The sequence below is a fragment of the Mirounga leonina genome, unplaced genomic scaffold, assembly GCF_011800145.1.
Source record: "Mirounga leonina isolate KUSES-001 unplaced genomic scaffold, KU_Mleo_1.0 Mir_173, whole genome shotgun sequence".
Taxonomy (NCBI): domain Eukaryota; kingdom Metazoa; phylum Chordata; class Mammalia; order Carnivora; family Phocidae; genus Mirounga; species Mirounga leonina.
In genome coordinates this window covers 48,352,334-48,374,194 of record NW_023270447.1, presented here as the reverse complement: position 1 = coordinate 48,374,194, position 21,861 = coordinate 48,352,334, and the positions used below count along the sequence as shown (strand labels likewise).

The 21,861-nt window shown below is 43.8% G+C and overlaps 1 protein-coding gene across 1 annotated transcript in view; it reads right to left on the bottom strand.

The window, feature by feature from the left end:
- Positions 1 to 21,861, bottom strand: part of DAB1 (DAB adaptor protein 1) — a 581,991-nt gene that overhangs the window by 514,033 nt on the left and 46,097 nt on the right. The gene's annotated exons all lie outside the window — the stretch shown is intronic.

Below are 21,861 nucleotides of genomic sequence, written 5' to 3'. Positions count from 1 at the left end.
TCTATCACGTGGTGGCCAAGCACTCCACGCCAACACTCCACCACTTACTAGCTTTGGGGTCTCAAGCAAGTAAGTTACTCATCACTATGCTTTTGTTTCCTCATCTGTAAAATGGGAATAATTGCACCTTCCTCATAAAGTTGCAGGGAGGATTGAATAAATCCATCTTTGTGAAGTCCCTAGTGCAAGCACATAGTCCATTTAAGGCGTGATTGTCTGGGTTCCAATCCTTGTTCTGCTACTTCCTAACCGTACCAAATAGAGCAGGTTACAGAGGTTTTCTGTGCCTCATTTTCCCCATCCCTACCAAGGGGACAAGAGTGTTACCTACATCATAGGGCTATGGACCAAAGGAGTCATTTATAAGCGCTTAGAGCCTGGGATATGGTAGGCACTCAACAAACGGGAGTTTTTATATCATCGTATTTATTGTAATTATTATTAGTGAGCGTACATTGAGCCTGAGTCTGAATCTGAGTAGAACCTCAAGGGGCAGTGGACCCCCAGGACCCACACAGCAGTGTGCTGTCTAACACTCTGGGGGCACACAGTTGCTCTTGAACAAACAGAATCTGTCTCGGAGTTTGGACATCAATGAACTTGAAACACACATTAGGATAATCTCTTAACCACATCCTATAAATATTCATTGTGGTTTGAACCCCTGTCACAAGGAAGGAGCCCAGCAATTCCTTGGGCTGTTGAGCCTCTGGTGTCAGAGCAGCCAAGGGGCTGCAGATGCTGCAGGGGGGAGCCAGGGCCTCACCTGGATGGGCCTGGCGTTTGTCCTGTCCTGCCCCTCCCCAAGCCCTCCACCACTCACAGCCATTCCTCTCCACCACAGCCTTGTGCATTCTGTTCCCCCGGTGCCCAGCACGGGTCCTGGCAGAGTATGCTCTACAGAGAGGTTTGCTGAATGCATGCGTGAAGCATTCGTGGAATGATTGGAGAGGAGGTAGTCTTACAATCCTCAGCTTGGACTCTGAGGCACCCAGGGTGTTCCATGATGGCCAGAAAGAAAGAGAAGACTGATTCTGGAAAGACAGTAGCTGGAGATGTCAGAAGCTCATATTGCAATGTCCTAGGGATTTTTCCAAGCTTGGGTCCAACCCAGAGTGAGGTGGACCCAGAAGCAGAGGTCCCCAAGGAGAGAGCCATGCCCTCAGTCAGGTAGAAGCAACCCTTTCATTTCCCAGGACCCTAGCTAGTGCGTGGGGGCAGGGGATGGAGGATTTGGAGGAGGCAGAGAGGAGGGAAATGCCTGGGCACCTGTCCAGTCTGCTGCTCCCCAGGAAGTGAATTAGGGCAGGCTCTGGTTCAAGGGGAGACGGGGAAGCTAAGTAGCGAGCATTTGTTGAATTCCTACTTGGTGCCAAGAGCTAAGTGCTAGTCATACATTATTTCATTTAACCCTTATCCTCGTTTAATCTCCATGTTATATATGAGGAAAATAACTGCAGAGATCAAGCATTGTTCCTAGATCACACAGCTTCAAACTCACCAGGATTCAAATTCAGGTTCATTTGATTTCAAAGGCCATGAGATGTTCAGGACTTTTTGGTCCCACAGATGACAGGGATCAGGGACTCACATATGCCTCTGGAAACCCAATCACACAGCCCTGGTCTTCAGGACTGGTAGGCAGGGCCTGCCATTCTTGTTTTCTGGCTACTGATTCAATCTTTACATCCTCATCCATAAAAAGACACCTACCAGGGAAGAAGAGGAGGTAAAAATGCACTAATTAGAGGTTGCCAGAGTCCCTTCCTACATTTACATAAATGGAGGAAACTGCTGGCCTCATTACCTGGCCCATCCCAGGTGATCACAAGGCTGGCAGAGAACAGGGGACAGGGTGAAGGGGGCATCAGGAGCTGGGAGGCTTTTAGCATTAGCCTTGCAAATGGCTCTGTGATCTTATATAAATTACTTAACCTCTCTGGGCTTCAGTCAATCTGTAAAAATGAATTACTAACACAAATGAAAATGAAGCTCCTTGAACTTTGATGAAGAGGCAACATAAATGAATAGTATTAATAGCACCTTTAAATTGATAGTAAGAATCCAACATCTAGTTAATTTCCAAAATGCTTTCATGCATGGCCCCAGCTCAGTCTCCTAAAGATCCTGTGGTTAGGCTGGGCGCTGCTATTCAACCCCATTCTACAGACCAGAAAACAGAAACTCAGAGGATACATTTTATTCAAGGTCAAAAAATTGAAAAGAGGTGAAACTGGATGCTAGAGAATTGGTGTCATGTCATGTAGACAATGCCTATGGAACCAGATACAGCTATAGCCTAAGACTGAAAATGACAATGTTGTGGAATATTGCCACGTGTGTTGTGGAAATGAGTAAGCAGAGCTTCAGAGTTTAAGAAACCAGCGCAGCAACAGAGTGCTGGAGCTGTGATTACATTCATATCTAAGACTGTCCAAACCCCAAAGCCTTATGTTTATTTCTCGCCCCAGGCTGCATATCATGAGTCATTCTTTAACAATCTAACAAGTCAGGGTTTAGTTCTTTCATGTGCCCAACTCTGCTCTAGACACGGGGAAACAATGGACAGAATCCCTGCACTTAGGAAGCTTATATTCTGCCAATAAACAAAGAACCATATGCTAGGTGGTATTATCGGTTGAATTGTGTCCCCCCAAAAAAGATATGTTGAAGTCGTAACCCCCAGGACCGCAGAATGTGACCTTATTTGGACACAGGGTCCTTGTAGATAGAATTAAGTTCAGAGAAGTTCATACTGGAGTGGGGAGGACACTTCATCCAACAAATGTTTTCCTTATAAGCAGAACATAGAAGCTCACAGTGGGAAGGGGGCTATCTGTGGACTGACGCAGAGATTGGAGTGATGCGTTTCCAAACTAAGGAACACCAAGGCTTGCCGGTGAAGGCCAGGAATTAGGAAGAGGCAAGGGAGGATTCTCTTTGACAGATTTCAGAGGAAGCATGGCCCTGTCCACGCCTTGATTTAGGCTTCTGGCTCCCAGAACTGTCAGACAATACACTTCTGTTGTCTTAAGCCCTTCGGTTTGTGACACATTGTTATGTAAGCCCTAAGAAACTAATACAGGTGGTGATCTAAGTTAGCTAGAACAGTGAAACAAAAACCAACAAATATTTAAAAATCAAACAAACAGAAACACAAGGACTTCTTTCTGACTCTGCATCTCCAAATGAGCAGTATGTGCACTGGGCCGGCCTGCCATGCATGTGCTTTGCAGGTTCTCTTCCTCCCAAGCAAGCTCTTGTCCTGTGCCTGCTTCCCAGCTCACCTCTACACGAACTTGACTTGAAAAGGTTTACTAAGCAAATTAATAATGTAAACGAGATTGCAGCTAGCACCTTGCATGCAGGAGCGGCAGCGAAGGCCTACTGCACAGTAATTGTTTGCATACAAATGGATGCTGCAACTGAAAATAAGTCTGTAATGCTCGGGAAAGCAGGCCATCAGGGCTGCTGAAGGGGGACACTTTGGAACCCATTCTGTTCCTTTTCTGCTATTATACAAATAATAGCCAATCTACAAAGTGCCTTATAACTTCTACTGTGTTTTTCATACTAGGCTTTTCCTTTCCTCCTCACAACAACCCGGGATGGTAGGTGTTAGGAAAGTTCCCATTTTACAGATGAGGAAACGGATGCTTTGAGAGGTTGGGAAACTGGTCATAGACTCAGAGAAATCCAGGGTGGGGCCTAGAACCAAGAGCTTTGGCCCCCAGATCAAGTGTGTGGCTGGAAGCTTCCTAAAAAACAAAGCAGAATGTCTCTAAAAGTCAGTTGCTGGGTGCCTGGGTGGCTCAGTCGGTTAAGCGTCTACCTTCGGCTCAGGTCATGATCCCAGGGCTCTGGGAGCGAGTCCCCGCATCGGGCTCCCTGCTCAGTAGGGAGTCTGCTTCTCCCTCTCCCTCTGCCACTCCCCCTGCTTGTGCTCTCTCTCTTGTACACGTGCTCTCTCTCTAATAAATAAAATCTTTAAAATAATAAAAAAATAAGTCAGTTGTTTATAAGCCTCTTAATAATATCCAACCTTTAACTGATTACTGAACACCAAGGAAATATTATATCACTTAGTGCTCCCTATAAGCTATGAAGTAGATACTGTTATTTGTAAAGAAACAGGCTCACAGAGGTTTTGTGACTTCTCTGAAACCACATGGCAGGTAGATGGACCAGGATTCAAATCAGGCCAAACGCCAGCTCCCATCCACCCATATCTTAATCTGCTCTAGGGGTAGGGGTGGTGTTAAAAATCCAGAACCCTGGCTCCACTAAGACCTGCTGCATCAGAATTTCTGCAGGCAGACTCCTGTGTCTGTGAGGGTGTCTCCAGTTGGGTTCCACAGAGGTGTCACCTCCCACCGCCACCCCCAGGCAGCCAAGGGACTGGGGTATCTTTCGGGGAGGGCAAAGAGCCCTATGGGCCCCCATTCTGGCATTTTCATTTATCACACAAATGAAAGGATTTAAATTAGGTCACGGCGGGGACTTGCAAATAAAAACTGTGCCAGAGGGTGCTTCCACAGCCACGGGCAGGGGCTGTGCTGAGGGTTCTTCATCTGCTTCTATTTTTGAATTTCCCATCAAATCAAGGAGCTCCTGGTGCCAGGCTTCCTTGGCATGAACAATGTCCTCGGCCCAGATCTTTCGGACCTGCAGTGTTGATTCACAGCCAGGTCTCCGCTCCTGGCTTGGCTGGATCCAGGCAGGGAGCACTAAGTGCTGGTCCTCTGAGCTCAATGAGAAGAACTGCACGGGCTCTAGAGTCAGAGCCCACCTGCGTTCGATCTAATGCACCCGATGCAGCGTGCTACTCCAGGCTGGACACTTAGCTTCACAGAATTCATCTTCCAGGGGCCTCATGCAGGCCTGGGCTGTGTCACTTATAAACGAGGGGACATGGGACAAGTCCCTTAGCCATCTGAGCCCTTCTCATGGTGCCTGACTGACACTCTGCAGGTGCTCAGTGGATCCTGCATCTGCTAGAATAAGTCAATCCGTCCCATTTGCCAATGGGTGGGTGCATCAGGTGGAGGGTCAAAGGTCAACTTCTAATAGTTAGCCTATTGATTTCGTTACACATTCATTTGCTATACGCGTATTTGATCCTGGGAGGAGGGTCTGTGTGGATTTACATATGTGCTCTCCCCGGAGCTTGGGCCTAACTTTCTGAGTCTGTTCCTAATTCCCGGAAGGGAGGGAGTCGAGCCCTCTGCACACAGCCAACATTTGTTCCGTGCTGCTGAGTCACTGCCTGAATAAATGAATCCTCTGCGGCAGAAGCAGTTGGTCTTCACTCAGAGTTCTATTTTCTCTTGATGGACTGGATTTGCCAGGGTAAAGAGAAACTCAGCACTCCCAAGGGGCAGGTAGCTAGATGTGATCACCCTCACGTTCAAAGACCTCTCAGTGTTTTGGAAATGACCTGAAGCTTGGACACCCCTGGAGCCCAGGAGCCACCGTAGTTGCTCATTACCCACGTCAACAAGGAATACCTGGGTGTTTCAGAAACTCAAGCAACCTGGTGACTAAGAGAGCTAAAACTCGGAATATTTGTCTTATTTTTAGCAGGTTTGTTCTCTCGTCGTCCTCCACAATGATGACACCTCCTTAAATGCTGGCTTCTTTATTCTGTGGTTTTGGAAACAGACTTCCAGAGTTCATACCCTTACCTCTCCCTTAGAAGCCTTCTGACCCTGGGAGGGCATCTCAGATTCCCCTGTAAATTACAGAGCGCTCTCCCCTCCCCGAGGCAGACCACGGAGGGGGAGACCACAAAAGGCTTTGTAAACAAGCTCTGTATAGATCTAATTAACATGACTATTTTTGTTCCCTTATTTCTATTTTCCTCTCTTAGTAATTACAGAATCTCGGATTTGTAGGAGAGCTGATCCCTGGGCCTCCACATCAGAATAAATGAGAGAACTGGTTAAAATACAGACTCCTTCTAGGCCACAGAATCACATCTGGGGGTGGGGGGAGGGGGGCCCTGTGGTCTACAGTGCAGCTGGTCAGAGAAACACGGATTGAGTCCTGTAACACGTGTGGCCTCTACAATGTCTGGTCATATTATGCAAGTCAACAATGAGAGACCAAGAAAGTGTAAAGGCTTTATTATACTTAGAGTTCTCTGGGAATCACACAGCACACCACGTAGGGCCCCTGAGGAAAAGCACCACGTAGGCCACAGGCCAAGAGAGGGGGTGGGACTGGGGCTCAAGGGCTTTGTTGTGGTTTCTGCGGGACAGAAAGAGCAACACTGGGCAAGCAGGTTCAGGATTGACTAGTTTGAATAATTTCAGCAGGCTCTGGGGCATAAGGACTGTCCCTAGTTGCCTGGTACCTGGCCCTGGAATGATTAGGGCAGGTGGATGGATAGTAGCCTGGAGTGTGAGAACCCCAATAAGGGGAGTGGTTAAGGGTGGGGACTTAAATGGATGTTTAGAAAGGAGAACTGACCAGTCTGTAGCCAAGATCTCAAAACTGGGTCAATTCAACCACCTTACGCCCTTTAGGATGGCGACTATCAGAAACAAAAATAACCACAAAAACAAAACCCAGAAAATAACAAGTATGGACAAGGATGTAGAGAAATCAGAACACCTGCGCACCGTTGGTGGATATGTAACATGGTGCTGTTGCTTTGGAAAAATTAAAAATGGAATTACCAGATAGTAATTCCACCTCTGCATATATGCCCAAAAGAAGTAAAAGCAGAGTCTCCATGAGATATTTCCACAACCATATTCATAGCAGCACTATTCACAATAGTCAAAAAGTGGAAGCAAGCCAAGTGCCCACTGGCAGTTAAATGGATAAGCAAAATGTGGTATATACCTACATGCAATAGAATATTATTCAGCTTTAAATGAGAAGGAAATTCTGATATATGCTACATCACGAATAAAACCTGAGGACATAAAATGAAATAATCCAGTCACTAAAGGGCAAATACTGTGTCATTCCATTTATGTGAGGTCCTAGAGTAGTCAAATTTATAGAGCCAAAAAGGAGAATAGTGGTTGCCAGGCTCTAGGGGGAGAAAGGATTGGGATGATGTTTAATGGGTATAGAGTTTCAGTTTTGCAAAATGAAGAGAGTTCTGGAGATTGGCTGCATAACAATGGGAATATACGTAACATCACTGAACTATACACTTAAAAATGGTTAAGATGGTAAATATTTTGTGATGTGTATTTTACCACAATTTTAAAAAGCTGGGTGAAGACAGTATAAGACACACACAAAAATACATCACAAGTGGTCACCGCATCTCTGTTGGCATATCTCCAGGGAGGCAGAGCTCACTGCCTCATCTGGCAGCCCCATCCATCCCCAACCAGCCAACTGTGAGAACCTTCTTCCTGATACTCATGTAACACTTGTCTTCCTGCAGCTTCCGCTCCTTGGCCTTAATTTTCCTTTGGGGCCACATAAGCTACGACTTACCCTTCTGCCTCACAATGCCAACCCTTCCAACATTTGAAGCTAGGGTCCTTTTCCCTCTTGGGCTTCCTACTTGGTCTTTACTTGACAGGGGGTCAAGTCCTCTCTCCTCCTTTTACCTCTGTCTGATCTTGCTTGTCTAGCAGGGAAGGGTAGTAGCTTGAGAAGATGCTCAGACCATGTAAGGAGTTAGCCATGGAACTCGGACCAGTGATAATGAGCACGGCTACCAGCCCCTGCCCCTCAGTTATTTGCCAAGCATCTCTCTGGTGCTCTATAACCAGCTCAGCTCATCTGCATAACAATCCCATGATGCAGGTCTCCTGCCCACTGTACAAACAGGTTAATTTAGGTTCAGAGATCTGAGGATACTTGACCAAGGTCACTCAGCCAACACCCCAGGAGCTGGCATTAGAATGCAGGGCTGCCTGAGTAAGGTCAGAGCAGGGTGCTTTCCATTTCCTGACCCCGCCACACTGGGTCGTGACTGAAGAAAGATTCTGGGCCAAAGCAAGGGAGATGTCTACCAGCCTTCAGGCCCTCACTGGGCCTCCTGTGCAGAGATGCCTCAGAGACTCAGCTACTTGATGGTTTTACCTGTGAGGCTGCTGGGACGCCTTGTCCAACACCCAGGCATATTTTTGTCACTTTAAGAAATCAAGGCAATTTCTGTACTTGGCAAAGGTAAAACCCTTTAAAGCTTTGGAGGTTTGGGAAAGGGAATAAAAAAGATGTTAATAGAATGACATATTTTTAGTGTAACACTTCAGAGAAAACTCTGGGGGAACAAAAAATAAAATGAACGACCTAAATTTTTTTTTTTTTTTTACACTATGAGCTTCAAAGGAGTGGGTTGTGCTGGATATCTGAGTGCCCCAAATCTGTTAAGGATTTGAATACAATGGGAACTCTCTTGGGCAGAGCTTCGCTTCAGTCTGGTAACTGCATCCCCCTGAATACTGGGGTGACTATTTTTGAGTTAAATGAATGTGGGCAGAATACTAAACCTTTCTAGTTCTCAATTTCATAATCTGAAAAGTAAGGATGGTGATACTAACCTCAGAGAACTGTGGTAAGATTTGAATGAAACCGATATATATTAAATTTATATTAAATATTTGTTGTATTTAATATAGCACATTATATATTATATATTACATATTTATATTAAATCAATTACATTCAATCAAATTAATGGAAAGCATGATACGTAATAGGCACATTCCCAAGGAAAATAGAAATGTTTTCCTTTAATTTATTGGCAGGGCTTTTATTTGAAAATTGGACAAACGACTCATTTAGGAAGACTGTTAAAATATCTTCTGCCCCTTTTGCTAAGTTTCTGAGAACCCGGAAAATATCAGTTCTGTAGTCAGGGGCCTCCTCCTTGTGGGCATTGGGTGTAGGAGCCTGGCAAGGGCAGGAGACCTGGACCCTGCATCTGGCTTCTGCACAGGGGCATATACCACATCAATGGCTATGCTAACCCCCTGCCGTCTTTACTGACAAGACTCTGACTTTATTTACTTAACTGGTGGCAATTTGCTCAGGTAAGATGGGCTCAGCCTTGGAGGGTGAATCATGATTGGTCAAAGCCAACCACAGTAGTCTCATCTCCTTTTGCAGGTGACTGGTTTAGCAGTGTGCCTGCGACCCAATCCTAGCCATGAAATAAAAGTGGGCTTCAAGAAAAGTTGTTCCTTTCTGATGAAAATCCCTTTACTTTCCTGCCTTTGTATGCTGGTGTATGAGGATGTGATGTCTGAAGCTGGGCAGCCTCCTTGTGACCATGAGGGGGAAAACCAAGAGGATTGGAAAAGTGAATTCAGAGTCCTCAGATTATTAAACTGTTGAGTGAACAGACCTTGGAACTGCCTACCCTATAATTCTAGTTTAGTGATGTAATAAACCCCAATGTTTTCAACTACTTTTATCCAAGTCATTAGTTACCAACAGCTAAAATTCTAAAGGATACAAACACAAACTCATTCTGTGACCTGACACATTTTCCCTTTCTGGGCCTCAGTTTCTTTTTGTATTAAATTATGGGATTGGGGGGCACCTGGGTGGCTCAGTGGTTAAGCGTCTGCCTTCAGCTCAGGTCATGATCCCAGGGTCCTGGGTTCGAGCCCCACATCGGGCTCCCTGCTTGGTGGGAAGCCTGCTTCTCCCTCTCCCTCTGCTGCTCCCCCTGCTTGTGTTCCCTCTCTCATCTCTCTCTCTATCAAATAAATAAATAAAAAATCTTTAAAAAAAATATGGGATTGGATTAGATAGATTCATGTTGGCAAACAAGTAACCCATGGGTCAGATAAAGTCTAGCATTTGTGTTTGGGTTTCCCTGTGCATCATCAAATCAAACATACTGGAAAAATGTGAGTCTTATACTTCCTAAAATTCTAACTCCCCTCATGAGCCTCCAGCCCCATGGGATAGTGGTGAAAAACTGAATCTTGTCAGTTAAACCTACTTCCATCTCTTCTGGAATGAAGAGTCTCTTGGACATCTTGGCTCTTCTCTGTACATGCTCATGGTCAAGGGTGAAAAAATGGTCTTGTTTTTCTCTAGATCTGTTGCAGAACTGCAGGGTTGGCTGTACCCCTAGATCCTGTATAGTGTCTGCTAAGATGTAGCAGGTCCTTTGGTTCTTTGGAATATTATTCTGCTTCCACAGCTGAAATCTTTGCTCTTAGACATGGTCCTTAGATTTTGCGATTTCTGATACCAGGTCTCTTCCAGCTGCCTATGCTGGGCAACTCTACATCCCCTCCCAGGATATCCAGAGTATGGACAGGCCCTGGGGAAGAAGGAATATTATTCAGACCTCTTATTGTAGATGCCTCTATGCACATTTGTAATATGCTCTCCTATGGGACATGGTGCCAAACTAAATACAGAACCTTCTTTAGAGCATTGTAGTGTCTCCCAGGCAATGCCCAGAAGAGTGGGCTCTGGCCTCTTGTGCTCCTGGTCCCCTAATACCTGCCTAGATATCTCCATTACTAGTTCCCCACCCCTTGTCAAGATATGGCTACACAGCAGGAGGTAGAGAGGAGGGATTATTAAGAATCCTTCTTGGGGCGACTGGGTGGCTCAGTCGGTTGGGCATCTGCCTTTGACTGAGGTCGTGATCCCAGGGTCCTGGAATTGAGCCCTGCATTGGGCTCCCTGCTCAGTGGGGAGCCTGCTTTTCCCTCTCCCTCTGCCGCTCCCCCTGCTTATGCTCTCTCTTTCTCACTCTTTCTCAAATAAATAAATAAAAATCTTAAAAAAAAAAAAAAAAGAATCGTCCTATTTGATTTCCTCCACTTCCTCCTTGGTACACTCTCCCAGAACAAAAGGCCCAAGTTTCTCTTTTCTTTTTCCTGACTGGAAGGAAATTTCTCTACATCAAATTCTCCTCCATTAGGACCCGTGGCTGCGGGCAGGCAAGTAAGAAGAAACTCTAAACCAGAGACACCAGAAATCAGGAGAATTTTAAAAATTGTGTCATTGAGCTCTATTTAAAATCATTTTTAGTTCTTCGCCAACATTAAAATAATTACAAGATTCTATATCTAAATCTAGATTTGTACCTTTTCCTGAAAACATAGAGGCACTGGCAACATGGAACTCTTGCATGGCACAATAATAAGCTTGAGTTGACTAGAGTGTTCTTCCCTCAAATAGCGCACGTACTGCTGGGTTCTTCACAAACTGGGTCACTCCCCTTTGTTGTGGACCTTGAAGGCATCTGAATCATACGTCTGTGTTCTCTTTCTAGCCCCTTTCGGCATTTAATCTTCTAAGATCCATTCTACTTCTATAGTTCTGGGCCTCTATACTCAACACCCTTCCCTGCCCTCCACGTCCAGCACCAAGCTAAGCACAGTCAGGGAATATTACCTTTTACAACCTGATAAAAGTATGATGATTACATGAATATATAATGTGGTATGGGTAATTCTATAATCCAGTCAAGTATGTACAACTAACACTTATTTTAAAATGAGCAGAAAAGGGTCATAAAACCTTCTAAGAGCTTTTCAGCATGTCCTTTCACTTCTGTTTGTAGACAAGCTGTGAGGCCGTGGGCAGACGCCTACATCCTCCGCTGTCCAATGAGGAGGGTGGGATTAACTCCAGGGCTCTGAAATGATACGAGTCCAGCCCAACAACCACGCATCCTAACATCAGGAAGGCTGACCCAAGGAGTGTAAGACAGGCCTCTGCCTTTACGGAGTTTATGATCTAGTTGGGGAAACAAAGCAAAAGCAAGGGCACGGCATGTACCACAAAGCACAGAGGGGTCACCAAGTTCCCGGGCTCAGTGCTCAGAATCAAGGATCCTAGAATCAGAAGGAGACTCAGAACCTCTCCTCTTCCTACGAGTGCCTTCATCTAACTACCTCCTCCTCTTCTCCGAAAGTACAATTCAGCTTCACCCCTCTCCCTCCCAAAGCCCCAGGTCTGGGTGAGTAGTGCCCTCCACTGTGGTCCTGCAGCTGTGCACAGTTGCTGTGTATTTGTCTGTTCCCCATCCTGCTGTGACTCTCAAGGCCAGGAATGTCATACACATCTGTCTTCCAGGATCCCCAACCCATTATATTGGTCACAGTACTGACTTCTCCTGGATAGAACCATGCCAGCACCCTACTCCATGTGGTCCTAATGAAATGGCTGATAAAGATTTCCATCATACACATCCCTCCCTCTGGCAGGCAAGTACAATTAGGCCAGATTGTTTCTCCAGGAAATTTGAAACTTAAGGGAAGTGACATGTTGTGACAGAATATTAAAACAGTTTGAACCAAATCATTCTTTTAGCAGAATCTATTTGTTCCTGTTTCTGTGATCCACCCACCTGTCCTTGTTTCTCCCCAACTCTGGATGTTCGACTCTTCCTCAACTCTGCAATCTCCACGATACTCTCCGTGTGTGTGTGTGTGTGTGTGTGTTTTAAGAACTATTTCTGTTTGTTGCTTACCACCAAGGATCCTAACAGATTCTGAGATCAAATCTTTTTCATATCTGATGTCTACTAGAGAGTTTGGCCTGTGGGGAGCTCAGGGGAGAAGATATTAAATGCTTTTTAAGTGAATTCATTCCTCACCAACACCAGCATCCACTCTATGGCGTCCCTGACAGATGGCTACCTTTCCTTTTTCTACGAGACCATGACAATGATGGAGAGAACTCAGTATCTCCCAAGGTAGCTCAGGCTATTTTAAAAATTTTCCCAAATGAATTCTATCATGCATCCCAAATTGTTAGGAAGTTCTTCCCAAGTGAGTTAAAATCTTACTCACATTAACTTCTCCCAGCTATTCCTTGTCCTTTGCTGGGACCATGAGAATTCTTCTATCAGATAATTTCAGAGTAAGGGCTAGCAACATCTTACAGGGCTTCAGGGTTTGCTAAGAGGTCTCTAAGGAATAATAATATTTCACATTTGAAAGGCAAATAACATCTAGAGGGTTTTCAAAGCTCTTTCCCAACCATTAGGTAATTTATTCTCACAAAAACACCGAGACACAGATTGCTGTGGGATTACTAGTTTCCATTTGCCATATCAGGAGACTAGCCCAGAAAAATTGTATAATTTTTTTTCCAGGTCACACAGCTAATAAAGGGCAGAGTTGAGACTCAATGCCTAATCTTTACCACTTAATTCTCCCACCTCCATTCTAGCATGAGTCCCTTACCGCACCATGATAATAATCTCAGTGACGAAGATATGATTTTAAAGAGTTTACTTTGTTTCAGCCCCTGGGCTGGGTAGTTTAAAATGTTCACTCTAAAAATAAGATAAAATAAAATAAAATAAAATATTTACTCTAATTCTTTGGTCATCCAAGAGATACATGATCATTTCCATATCATGGCTGAGGTAGACTGGGCTTAGAGCACAAGAGACTTGCCCCAAATTCCCAGGTAATGAATATTAAGGGCCGACACCTGAATTGTGAATTCAGACATCAGATATAGCAGGAGTTGGCTCATGGTTGTACAAAGTCACTGTTAAGTACCATTTAATTCCCCAACTGGGAGTTTTTGGCCCTAGAGCCTCGGCAAGATCACCAGCCATTCCCTTCTTCACTAACCCCCTACTCCGTGGCTTGTGGGGCCACTCTGTTGTTCTGCTCTCCTGCATTCTAAAGTCTCCCTCCAGCTCCCTCTGCACATATTTGCATTAAACGTTTACCAAGTTCTGTTAAGGGCTTTTGCTGTTGAATGATTTACAGGGGAAGGGGGAAGATTGGCCACACACATGGGAAGCATTCGGGTCATTTTTATTCCTCCATCTGTGGGCAGCATCAACTTAAAAGTGGAAAGTGCTTCCCGTAGCTGCATTAAGGCCAGTAAGGAACATCTGTAAGCTGTTATGCTGCTTCTCCCCATGCCCCTCCCCCCAAGGGAATGATGTTTCCTTAAAGTTCATCTGCAAGGTTCTATCCCCAGCACTGATAACACTATAAAATAATGGTAAAGTTAATTATTGGTGAATTAAAATGGAAGTGCTATCTAAATTCTTAGGACGTTTGCACTACTATCAAATGAGTTTACTGTGATTAAAATGATTAATGACATTCCAGTAAATACCAGAGAATTATAATCCTGAATACAAAGAAGGTTAAAGTCTTATCATCATTAGAGTACATCAAGGCAAACGTGAGCACTCTCCTCATCTGCTTACGTTAGGGAAAGAGACACAGAGCAAATAAAATCATCTGAATCTTTGCAAATACAGAAATCTGGGGGCTCGTTTTATTATTTATGTAGCATTTGGAACCAATACATATTGTACAGGAGGAAAAACAATAGTTCACATGTAATTTAAGCAAAATAGACTAATGGAACAGAATTGAAAGGCCAGAAATAGATCCAAGCATTTGGAACATTTTAGCACATATTTGAGAGGGCATTTTAAAACTGGGGAAAAGGCTCTATTGTTAAATAAAAATATTGGGACAACTAGTTCATCATTGACTGAAGGGAGATCACTAATGTTATCCCTAAATAGATTCCAGAACAAAAAGAACTAGATAAAAATACATGTGAATATTTCTGTATTTCTACAGTGTTGAGGGAGGCAAGACACTGGAAGGCACTGTTCATTCCGGAAAGAGAAACCAGACAAGAAGAAATTACTAGATTTGCTAAGTCATAATTTAAACTAAATCAAAAGATAAATACAGTTGACCCTTGAACAATAAGTGGTTAGGAACTTCAACTCTCTTTATAGTTGCAAATCTGTGAATAACTTTGACTATCCAAAAACTTCACTACTCATAGCCCACTATGGACCAGAAGCCTTACCCATAACATAGTCAATTAACACATATTTTATATGTGATACGTATTATATACTGTATTCCTACAATAAAGTAAGCGAGAGAAAAGAAAATGTTATTAAGAAAACCATGTGGAAGAGAAAATACATTTATAGTACTGTAAAAAATCTGCAGGTAAATAAATGGACCAGTACAGTTTAAACCCATTGCTCAAGGGTAAACTATAATAACCTGGTGAAAGCACCTACAATATATTTGAAAGATAAAGACATCTTTGATTATATTTTTAAGATCTAAAGGCTATCTTTGATATATAAAGATATTCCAGAAATAAGAAAAAGCCAGTCTCCAATATAAAAATGAACAGAAGACTTGAAAGAAGAAATAAAAGTAGCCAATTCAACTACAACGATGAAAACATTTCCCCCTTAGTGGGAAGGAAATAATGCAAATTAAAATAACACATTTTGGGGGCGCCTGGGTGGCTCAGTTGGTTAAGTGACTGCCTTCGGCTCAGGTCATGATCCTGGAGTCCCGGGATTGAGTTCCGCATCGGGCTCCCTGCTCGGCAGGGAGTCTGCTTCTCCCTCTGACCCTCCTCTCTCTCATGCTCTCTGTCTCTCATTCTCTCTCTCAAATAAATAAATAAAATCTTTAAAAAAATAAAATAAAATAACACATTTTTCAGACTGACAAAGATTTTAAAAGCCTTATAGTTAACAAGTTGTGAGGTTACGGGGAGATCAGTGGAATCCTTAAGTTCTTCTGAGAGAGTATGAATTGGCCCAAATTTATGGAAAACAATTTAGAGGAAAACCAACCAACCAACCAACCAACCAACCAACCAACCAACCAACCTCTATAAGCTGCATTAGTTTGCTAGGACTGTCATAACAAAGTTCAACAGACTGGGGGCTTACACAACAAAAATATATTTTCTCACAATTCCAGAGGCTGGAAGTCCAAGATCAAGGTGCCAGCAGGGTTGTTTTCCCCTGAGGCTGGCTGCCTTCTTTCTGCCTCTTTCACATCATCCTTCCTCTGTGTACGCACTTCTCTGATGTCTCTTCCTCTTCTTGTAAGTCTTACCAGTCGTACTGGATTAGGGGTCCACCCTATTGCCTCATTTAACCTTACTTACTACCTCTTTAAAAGCCTCATCTCCAAATATGGCCACATTGAAGGTTAGGGCTTCGACATATGAATTTTAGGAGGACATAGTTTAGTTCGTAACATACACACCCTCCATAAAAATATTCTTATCCTTTGACTCAGGAATTCTAGGTCTAGAATATTATGGATATTACCCTAAAATCCAACAATACAAAAAGACAAAAAAACCTCTTGGTCCTAAAGTATACATACGCTCATCCTATATCCTGCTTTCTAATCTCACTTTTCCATTTACATAAATTTGGTGGAAGCCTAGTGATTGGATTCTTTTAAGATAGGGTCCATGCCTGTCTGTCTGTCTGTCTTTCTTATGGCTTTTTAAAGGTAGTTTCAGATTTAAATTGAGAAAAAGGTGCAGAGATTTCCCACGTTCCTACATACACATTCTGCCCTACCGCAACATGCATATCTGCTCATTATGCACATCCTGCCTTAGAGTGGTAATCTGTTACACCTGATGAAGTTATACAGACACATCATCATCTCCCCAAATCCATGGTTTACACCATGGTTCACTCTTGCTGTGCATTCTATGAGTCTGGACAAATGCACAATGACATGTGTCCATCATTATAGTATCACACAAAGTAGTTTCACTGCCCCCCAAACACTCTGTGATCCACCTCTTCACCTCTCTTTCCCACTGTAAGCCATGATTTATTTTTTAAAGTTAAATTCCTAAGTGTTTGTGATGGATAGCCAGGTGATGGTGAAATCGCTTTGTAAATGACTATCAAAAATGTTAGACGCTTTGACTGGAATGGAGCAGTATGCTCTAGTACAGAGGGCCAGTGCTGTGGAATGTGGTGGACCTGGCTGGAATTCATTCTGTTCCTTATTGGCTGTGTGACCTGGGGTAAATCCTTCACCTTCTCTGAGCCCCAGATGCATTATCTGCGGAACGAGGAAAATAATACCTACTTGCAGAGAGGTATAAGGATTAGAGATAATTTAAGAGAAGTAAGGTGTGGCTGGTCCATGTTAGATGTTCAGGAAATGGCGGATATCCCGTCATGATCATGGTGCCAACCAACGTTCAGGGAGTGAAAAGGCCAGCCAGATTCATGAAAGTGTAGGAATACCCCCATCAAAGTTATTTATAGAACCTGAAATTCTGAATTGGGACAGCATTTCCTAGAGGGAACAGTATTTTTGGAGGCAAATAGATCTGGGTTCAAATCCTGACTCTGCTAACTGACAAGGTGAGTCCGAGTGAGTTACTTACACTTTCTGAAACTGTTCATCTATAAAATGAGGTTGATAAGACTTATGTCACGGTGCTCCTATAAGGCATGCTAAGATGGCCGCACATCAAACGGTGTCGGTGCACATAGTACATGCTCAGTAAGCAGAATCTCTTTTTTGTCACTGCCAATGCACGTCCGCCTCAGACAGGTGTGCAAATGTTGGCAGTGTCAGAGGCTCTGGGGAAAGGTCTGGAGCAAAAGCTCTGATGAGTAGGTATAGTGGAATCTTTCATTCTTCCAAGAAGCATGGAAAGGAAGAGAAGTAATAAGTTATTTCATCTGTTACCTTCTCGTTCAAGGATCCCTGGCCACAATATACTCTGTGATGTTTTTCTCAGATAAGTTACAAATAAGCCCCAACTGGCCTTGACAGGATTTCTGCCGTCTGGTAGGCTGGGGTCTTCGTCCTGATGCCGTGAAATCCCTTCAGCAGAAAGCCTCTGGGCTGTCAGTGGGGCTGGGCCCTTCCTGAGTGCTGGCACTTAAAGAGACAGATGAGGGAAGACTTCCAAATATGAACATCTGGAAATGGAATACGAAGGCTCTGAGGAGAAAGAGCACTTATTTTTCAAGGCTGCCTTAGGCTATGTCTTCCTGGGAAGACTTCTCTGGGAACAGGAATCATGAATTTGAGGCATAACACCCAGGATTCTAACAAATAAAGCTACTGGGGCTGTTTCTGGAGCTGCCTGGTGTCACTTTTCTCCTCAAGAAATTTAGATCCAGATGGAGAGGCCAGCCAGCGCAGTGACTGCCTGGGGCACCCAACTACGGAAAGGAGCAAAACCTCACTGGAAAAATCTGGAAATATTGTGCCAATTAACACGACACACCACATAGGAATTTTACCTGACTGATAAAATTTAAGTCGGTTGCCATATTAGTGAGGAATCTTTGGGTCATACAGAAAAGAAAACTAAGTTGAACTATATATTTTTTTTAAATTATGGTACCAAACCACATAACATAAAATGTATCATCTATATTAGTCAGCTCAGGCCACCATATCAAAACACCACAGAGTGGGTGGCTTAAACAACAGTAATTCATTGTCTCACAGCTCTGGAGGCCAGAAGTTCAAGATGATGGTCAGTTTACAGTGAGACCTTCCTTTTTGCTGTGTCTTCTTATGGCCTTTCCTCTTTGCAAGCCTGGTGAGAGATCTTTGGTGTCTCTTCCTCTTCTTATAAGGACAACAGTTCTACTGGATTAGAGTCCCACTCATGATCTCGTTTAATCTGAATTACCTCCTTAAAGTCCATATTTCTGAATTCAGTCACAGCAGGGGATAGGGCTACAATATAGGAATTCTGGAAGAACACATTTCAGTGTATAAAGCCACCGTAACTGTTTTTTTTTAAGATTCTATTTATTTATTTGACAGAGAATGAGAGAGAGAGAGCACAAGCAGGGCGAGTGGCAGGCAGAGGGAGAAGCAGGCTCCCCACTGAGCAGAGAGCCCCATGTGGGGCTTCATCTCAGGACCCTGGGATCATGACCTCAGCAGAAGGCAGCCGCTTAACTGCCTGAGTCACCCAGGCACCCCACCACTGTAACAATTTTTAAGCATATAGTTCAGTAGCATTAAGCACATTCACATTGCTGGGCAACCATCACCACAGTCCATCTCCAGAATTCTTTAATCTTATAAACTAAAACTCTGTACCTGTTAAAAAGTAATTTCCCATCCCTCCCTCTCCTCAGCTCCTAGCAACCACCATTCTACTTCCTGTGACTATGAATTTCACTACTTGAAGTATCTCATCTGAATGGAATGATACAGCACATATTTGTCTTTTTGTGACTGGCTTATTTCACTTAGTGCAATGTCCTCCAGTTTTGTCCATGTCGTAGCATGTGTCGGAATCTCCTTGCTTTTAAGGCTGAATAATATTCCATTGTATGGGTATGCCATCTTTTGTTAATCCTTTGGTAATGCTCCCATGAACGTGGGCGTAAAAATCACACATGTATGTTTATTATTTTGATTGTGGTGATGGCTTCATGAGTGTACACACATGTCAAAATTTATCAAATTGTACACTTTCAATATGTGTAGATATTACGGTATCGCAACTATTTTTTTTTTTTAAATATAGCCATAAAAACCTACATGATAAAGGAATACTGATTGGCACACTTGACGAGCAAGTTCAGGATAGCCGCAAACTTCAGGAAGGTTCTAACTGCATCATCAGGATTTCAAGTAATGGTTGTCAGTGCACTCTGCTTTTCTCTCAGGCTGGCTTGTCCTAAGCGGTGGTAAACATGTGAAATCTCTGGTCGTTCTCAGTTAACATTGTTTTTACAACTGGGAACCTTAGAGGGCAGAGAAGACTGCTTTCCCAAAAGTTCCAGCCAAAGTCTGAGCTAATGCTCTGATTGGCCTAAGTCAGAGCCAATCATTTTGGTAAGGGGAAAGCGGCGCTCTGATTGGTCAAGTCTGGATTGTGAGCCCGGCCAGTTGATGTGCAGGGAGGATTCATATCAGGAACTACACAAGGTCAGGTTCCCGTCAAGAAAAAGGGGTTCTATTACCGAACGATGAAAGGCAGACAAAAACTATAGACAAGTATTGCTGTCCCACTTCCCTGAAGGAGACTGCCCTTAGGTGGAAATAAAAACACACAACTTGCTGGAGAGCACCTGTGTCATAGGTATGTTTGTGTATGGAAGCTACTCCCTACAGGTATAAAGCTCCCCGCTACTCTCCACTGGCGCCAGAACAGCCAAGTGAGTCTGAAGTCAGCAGCCAAAAAGTCAGCTGAAATTCTGAAACTGAATATTTACCCAGGGGAAAAGAAATGATTTGTTCATTCTATTATCTGAATTTTTTTTTTAAAGATTTTATTTATTTATTTGAGAGAGAGAGAATGAGAGAGAGCACATGAGAGGGGGGAGGGTCAGAGGGAGAAGCAGGCTCCCTGACGAGCAGGGAGCCCGATGCGGGACTCGATCCAGGGACTCCAGGATCATGACCTGAGCTGAAGGCAGTTGCTTAACCAACTGAGCCACCCAGGCGCCCCTATTATCTGAATTTTAAATGCAGGAAGTTTGGGCATTCAGAAAAATCACAATTCTAAGTATGCCAAGTATGTTCTTTGGAATATACCTGTTGATTAAAAAAATCAGTTTCGGGGCACCTGGGTAGCTCAGTCAGTTGAATGTCTGACTCTTGGTTTTGGCTCAGGTGCTGATCTCATGGGTGGTGAGACTGAACCTCCCGTCAGGCTCCACCACGCTTAGCGGGGAGACTACTTGGGGATTCTGTCCCTCGCCCTTAGCCTCACTCGTGAGCTCTCTCTCAAATAAATAAATAAATCTTAAAAAAAAAAGAAAATCAGTTCCTCCCCACCTCTATCAAATGAGTATTAACCAAATATTTTAGAACTGTAGTTTTGGAAGGACACAAAATTTTTAAGGCACCCAAATATCTCAATTTGGAACAAAGCTATAGAAAGTAAAGTGAGCACCTACTATGTGATAAGTACTAGGCAAAGCCCTTCCCACAGAGAATCATTTAAATTCCCCTTCTCTTCCCTGGAAGACTTAGAAGCATCAGTGATTTGCCCAGGGTCACATACAAAATGAACGTGTGGCGGTTCTGAGATTCAAATAGTTTCTGCCAGCTTTTGTTTCTGTCTTCTGCACAAGACTTCCACTTTCATTGTCCTTTCACACGTTCCCAGTCCCGCCTTTGTTTGGCTGATGCCACAGATAGCGCCGGGAGGCACAGGTCCCCAGGGAATAATTCCAAGGTAACATGCACAGGTTCTTCTGAAAGGCCAATGTGTTGAGTTACTGTGGTGCCCTGCCACATAGAGTTATCGTTAGGAAGCTCAGCATTGCTTGCAAAATCCTAAACATGACCTAAAATCTTGGATATGATCTGCTCCCCCCCCGCCCCCTACATTCTGACCCTCTGACTTCATCTCCTTTCCCATCTCCCTTTACTTAACAAGATCTGCTACCCTGCAGGTCTATTAGTGCCTCAAGGGTAGGGAGCTAGTTTTTCTTAGCACCTTCACGCGTGTTATCTTCACCTACCTGCTGAAACATTCCCCACACTCTCATAGCTAACTGTTGCTCACCTTCAGGTGTCATTTTAAATATCACCTCCTTGGGGAAGGCTTCTCTGGATCCCCCGACAGGATTAAATCACCTTGTTTTGTTTTCTTAGGGTACCCTACGCCATGCTTCTCTTCCTCAGCACTTAGGACAATTAGTAATTAATTACCCTTGCAATTATTGGTTTAATGACGATCTCTGTTCATGCACCTATTCATAGATGAATTATTTGAGAGCCTACTGTATGCCTACTGGGTGCTCACTGTCTGAGGCACCGAGGCTAGAGCAGTGTGGAGGCTATGAGCCCTGAGAAGACCGAGATTTGCTCTCCTCCTTTCTAGGTATCCTTAAGCCCTGCCCCTTGTCCCACCTGGAGCAGGAATTGAAAGGATGAAGGAATTAAGAAAGGAGAAAACAACATTAATTACTGATGTTAAAGCTGCACTCCAGCCCCTTCCTATGTGGACTCTCACCCTATTATCTGAGTCCCCAGCACCTAGCATAGTGCCTGGATGGAACAGGAGCTCAAAAAACACATACTGTTTAATGAATCCATGAACAACTCAAGCAATCAATTTAATTTGGCATATGCCTTCCTCGTAGGTGTGCCCATTACTTACCAATTACCAGTGTTTACATTC